Source organism: Aulonocara sp. 'chitande type north' Nkhata Bay, linkage group LG7 (assembly GCF_057382095.1).
Source record: "Aulonocara sp. 'chitande type north' Nkhata Bay isolate Kocher_YH1m ecotype deep benthic linkage group LG7, A_spYH_male_GT1.1, whole genome shotgun sequence".
NCBI lineage: Eukaryota > Metazoa > Chordata > Actinopteri > Cichliformes > Cichlidae > Aulonocara > Aulonocara sp. 'chitande type north' Nkhata Bay.
Genome location: NC_141350.1, coordinates 24,438,658 through 24,444,657, shown reverse-complemented (window position 1 = coordinate 24,444,657; position 6,000 = coordinate 24,438,658). Strand labels below are relative to the sequence as shown.

Here is a 6,000-nt window from a genome sequence, read left to right as displayed (position 1 = left end):
TGGTTATAACATGGTTGGTTACAACATGGTTATAACATGGTTGGTTATAACATGGTTGGTTATAACATGGTTATAAGATTGTTGGTTATAACATGGTTATAACACAGTTGGTTATACCATAGTTATAACATGGTTGGTCATAACACGGTTGGTCATAACATGGTTGGTTATAACACCATTGGTTATAACATGGTTATAACATGGTTGGTCATAAAAGGGTTGGTTATAACATGGTTATAAAATGGTTGATTATAACATGGTTCTAACACGGTTGGTTATAACATGGTTGGTCATAACACTGTTGGTCATAACATGGTTGGTTATAACACCATTGGTTATAACATGGTTATAACATGGTTGGTTATAACATGGTTATAACATGGTTGGTTATAACATGGTTATAAAATGGTTGATTATAACATGGTTATAACACGGTTGGTTATAACATGGTTATAACACGGTTGGTTATAACATGGTTATGACATGGTTGGTTATAACACCATTGGTTATAACATGGTTATAACATGGTTGGTTATAACATGGTTATAACATGGTTGGTTATAACATGTTTATAACATGGTTGGTCATAAGACGGTTGGTCATAACACGGTTTGTCATAACATGGTTGGTTATAGCATGGTTACAACACGGTTGGTTATAACATGGTTGGTCGTAACACAGTTATAACATGGTTGGTTTTAACATGGTTATAATATGGTTGGTTATAACATGGTTATAACATGGTTGTTACAACATGGTTGGTTATAACATGGTTTGTTATAACATGGTTTTAACATTAAATCAAATAATGCAACAGCACCATTGCCTTTAGTCCATAGTCACATATCCCACAATTATATATTATTAGATATTATTCTTTAACATGTCAATGTTGTTGAAACAGGAGCTTTAGTGACCGTCATACGGTCTTTTTCAGTGTTGTGAACGTCAGCTCTTTCAGCTGCTAGTGAGTGAGGCTGTGAAGTTGTGTGTCAGCTGGAGGAGGCGAAAACGGCACTCTTCCAATTGATACTGTTGCAAGTGAGTACCAAATCCGATAGTAATGTTCTTTTCAGTATCGATTTGTATCGCCGAGTATAATTTTTTTTTGACAACCCTAATTGTGACATTCATGGTTTGGTTCTGACATTAAACTGGTCGGTGACACAAAAAAAGGTTGTGGACTGCTGTGTTGCTCTTTCTTTATTGATTTCTTTCATTGATCTTGGTTGACATAGTTAGATAACAAATACGTAGAAAAATGTGTGTACATGTTAATAATTAATGGCGGATGAGTAGATGACATAAAAGCAACCAAATGAGATCATTTGTCAGAAGTCTGTTAAGTGGTGAAATTTGGAAGATGAATCTCAACAGTTTATTTTTGATTTTGTTGTTTTGTGGCCTGGCTGTGGCCTAGGATACTATCAAAACCAATGCCATGACAGAAAAATTAAATTCTTTGGAAATCAAGATGATGAACATTGAAAGCAAGCTGGAAAACTTCAGCTGGGACAAAAAGGTAAAGAATAAAGCTGAAGCAGACGTTTTTGGGTTGGTTTTTTTTGTGATTTTCAACATCTGGAGAAATAAAATGATGTGAAGAATCATACTTTAACACATATCTGAAATAAACATGTTTTTTTTTCTTTTTTTCTTAGAGAGAAACACGGTCATATTCAGTGTTGGAATTGGAGTGGATTCACCATTTGGGCCCTTTGACACAGATGTAACTATGATCTACAATTACACATTTTTAAATATTGGAAATGCCTACAGCCCAGTTACAGGTAAGATTCTTCTTCACATTTTTGTGTTAGTCAAGTAAATAAAGCCCAAAAAATGTGTCATGTGATTATGCATGTTTACATTCAGTAATAACATTTGCAGATTCGTAATACTGAAACTTTTTCGAGAATTTTGAAAAAATGAAAGAGATTTAAAGATATTACAAGTGTTCAACTGAGGTGTTTCTTGCATTTATACGTGTAAAACTTGCTTCTTCAGAAAATGACAAACAATTAAAGGAGTTTACTTTTTTTTTCTCCAGGTGTCTTTACAGCACCTGTTTCAGGTGTGTACTTTAACATTTTCTCTCATTCTGGAGGTCGCCATAGAACATGGCTGCATTTATACAAGAACAATGAGGTGATCTTACACATCCATGATCACCAGTCAACTGACACAGCTGATAATGGAGAAAATGCGACATTCCTGCAGCTGCAGCAGGGTGATACAGTGTATGTGTTTAAAGGCGGGTACACATGTCTATAAAGCCAGCACAGTAACAACTTTCAGTGGATTTTTGGTCAAACAAAACAGTTAAAAAGAGACGTACATTTCTTTGAAATTGTGTTTGGCTGCAGTGGTTCTTGTGTGTGCTCCAATAAAACACATTTAAATCATACATACAGCTGAATATGGGGTTTACTTCACTTTTGTGTTGTTAAACGATTTTAATGCTTATCAAACTAGTAAAAGACTCTTTAAATGTGGCGTGGAAATGCTAGTAAACTTGTTTTTGATGTATTTGTAACTAGTAGATGAACAATGTTATGTTTGGAAACAGTTCATGGGGAATATTCATAAAGGCCAACTGAGACATTTTTTCTACCACTCTTTGAAACCAGGATTGAACTAAAACATTATTTTGTTCATCTCCGTCTCAGAGAAAACCAGCAACAGCTCAGAGTTACAAGATGCAATCTTGACTTATTTACAAAAGTGGCTGTTGATGTATTGCAGTTGCCAGAAAATGGCAATTCCAATATAACTGTAAAAAAAAGAGGAGTAATAAAGATGGCGTTGTAACAAAGTGACAACCAGACTGGTTTAGTATAGCTGTTGCTTCCTGTGGTGCATCTTTCAGAAATATGGCGAGCATTACATTCATGCGAGTAGCATGATTTATGCTGCTCTCCAAAGAAAAGCTACAAAGTGCACAGGCTGTGTGGATATGATGCAAATGTCAGGAAATACATAACAATCTGTTATCAGCCTCATTCACTGTTTGATACAGGGAGAACACAACTTCCAGTTTGTGTGAGTAAAATCAGATTTTTTTTTCTCTTTGTCAGTTTAACAGTTTCTGTTTTGGCTGTCACTGTTCCCTGTCTGTTTTCTTACCTGGTTCTTCCTGACCTTGTACTTTCTCCTCACGTTCCCCTCTTTCCTCTTTCCCTCTTCGGACTGACAATCATACACAAATAAATTGTATTCAATTAGATGAAAAAATTAAATTAATATGAAAAAAAAATTCTATCAAGAATCATCTATCAGTGTACTTTCAACCAAAAGGCAAATAACCAAACCACATGAACATCTAATAAAAAATATAAATATTGAAACACTGATCCAACATTATTCTTGATTAACGGATCATTTGATTTTACACTTTTACCTGAATGTGGCTCCTTTTTTTGAAAAAACTTCCTTATATCCATTATGAACCTGGCTGTCTCTCTGTACACACACACACACACACACACAACAGGAGTTATAAGGTTAATGGGCATTCAGTCAGTTAGCTAGTTAGTATCCATTTCAAACAGGACAGTGGTAACAACAGTAGGCTACGGACAATTATAAGTTTTAGATTTTAAATAGGCTGTATACATTTCAATGGGAGCAACAGGGTGGCCAAATGTCACTGATTTTACTACAGAGCAGGACGGATTGTAGGTTAGCAAACATTGTCGGAAAACACGTTTTCAACACTGCAGGTTAACTGGGTGTAATGTTTTTCAGCTAAAAAGAAACATGGCCTGACTCCTACCTAACTATATAAAGAGTAACTTAGGGTTAAATGGAGCTAATATGTCCTGTTTTAAGCCAGGCACTTACACCTCCGCTCCGCTGCCTCTCAACCATTTTGGGAGAGGGTGGTTATCTATACTTTTGTTGTTAAAATGTTACGTCTCAACCAAGTTCTGTATGCTTTTTATATTTTTAGTAGTGTGACACACACACAGCAAATATTGTAAAAAAAAAAGTAAGAAATCTTTGGGGGTGCTTCGATTCATTTTGAAAAATGGGCTAAAATCGCCCCTGGTCTGTCTTATAAAAAATACACATGGACTGACTCAATTCTTTCACAGCAAAGCAATAAGATCCAGTTTCGTTTTCATGATAGTAAGATTTTGGATCAAATGCTTTCTTAGCCTAATATTTGACAGCTAACTTGGTGTTAGATATTACTGTTAGTGGTTGTATGTTAGCATTTAGTTAGTGGTTATTCTATGTATTTTATGTTAGTTGTTGTATATTATGTGTTCCTTTTCCAAAGACTCTATACTGAATTCCCCATTTTACAAAGTTTATACATACTACTTCATTATCTTCTCCTTTGTCGTTTTAACCAGGTTTCCTCTGTACAGATATTTTCTGTTGTCCTTCCTTTGAAATTCAGTGATTCCTTTAAACTATTCTCCAATTTTCTCCAAACCTTTAGTGTCCCACTCTAAAATAATCATATTGTCTTCTCTTCTGGTCCTCCTGCCTTCTTATCTGTCTTGGTTCACTTATTAACTCCCAGAGCGTGTCTTTTATACAAAAAATTAATCTAATCCATTCACAGTTTTTTCTGTTGTTCTGTTTCTGTCTTGCTGTTTAGTGTTTCAGTTGGTCCATGCAATTTATCAGATAAGCAATCAGCAAAATCATCTTCTGCAATGTAAGTGTACAATGACTTTCCTGTCAGTCATATGTCTATTTCACAAAACTTTTTTCGTTAATTCTTTACAGCTTCTATGCAACTTATACTGTGAACTTCTTTAACTTCTATTTCTATTTCCATATCTTTTCTCCTAACCTCACATCCCCCATAGGTCACCCTGTGCTGCCTACCACAGTTATCTTTTGCATTATCACAGTCTCCATATCTGTGCTCACCCCCACACTTAGAGCACCTCTGCTTCCATTTGCACACTGCAATGCTCATATCTCTGACACTTGTAGCACCTGAGGGGAGGAAGCACAGAAGGTCTAACCTGAAAGTTCATCACCCCCCCCCCCCCCCCCCCCGACTGTCTAATCTGTACCTTTGGAATGAATTCCAAAGGCACTGATAAGTTATCAGCTCTCTCCCCATAGTTGTTTTAGACGATTTCTTCAGTCAGTAATTCTCACTATCATGCATGTTTTGTTTAGGTTTCTCTAGATCGCTGCCCACTGGCATTCCTGTAATCACTCCCCACATTAATTTAGTCCCTCTAATATTCAAAAAGGTTGATTCTGTTCATCTGGACATAGTGTTTTCAGTGGGAGAAATGTTTCATCACTCATCCACGTGAACACAATAAACGTTTTAGGATTTCCTACCTGAATGACTGAGCATGTATAAAGACACCCTCTCCCATTATCTTTGACAATTTTAGTTAGTTGCCTCTCCAAACTTCTTTTTTGGTTCCCTAGGCAAAACTACTGAGTATTAATTAATCTTACTTTCTAAATTTTACGTCCCTTACATCTATTTCTATTTTATCAACCACCCCTCCAGTTTCTTTGATCTGTCATTCACCTACAAAGTCATCCCATATAGTCATGTTAGTGACATATTCAACTCTGGTCGCTTTCAAGACAGTAAATAAAATTCTTGTCCTCTCTGCTGAGTCTCCAGACATGATCACATTTTTTGTTAAACTGACCTCCCCTAGCCCTAAACTTTGCATGTCTCTACTTGGCTCTCTTCTCGCTTCACCGATTTCCCTGCATGAAATCAAAACGTGTTGTACTATTTATCTTTCTTAACACTGATTACAGTATTAAGTTGCATTCTTACGCAATTTACGTGCCATTCAAATTACTGCATCCAGCTTGAAGTCTGCTGATAATCACATGCTCCTTCCTCTTAGAGCCCCTGCTTCTCTACACGCATTAATGAGATGTTTTTTGCCTGTTCAGTTAAACGTGAATTATGTGATAAAAATTCGTAAACCATCTCTAGGTGCTTGCTTGCTGTCCCTGTATCAATAGACAATAATGCTGACAGTGAGTGAATCA

The 6,000-nt window shown here is 36.1% G+C and overlaps 1 long non-coding RNA gene across 1 annotated transcript; it reads left to right on the top strand.

Annotated features, from left to right (window-relative positions):
* Window positions 1-1,342: 1,342 nt before the first annotated feature.
* LOC147325183 (uncharacterized) lies at window positions 1,343-3,196 on the top strand. The gene is made up of 3 exons (XR_015130562.1): window positions 1,343-1,522; window positions 1,662-1,790; window positions 2,051-3,196. It is a non-coding gene; the product is annotated as an uncharacterized LOC147325183 (long non-coding RNA).
* The last annotated feature ends 2,804 nt before the right edge of the window (window positions 3,197-6,000 follow it).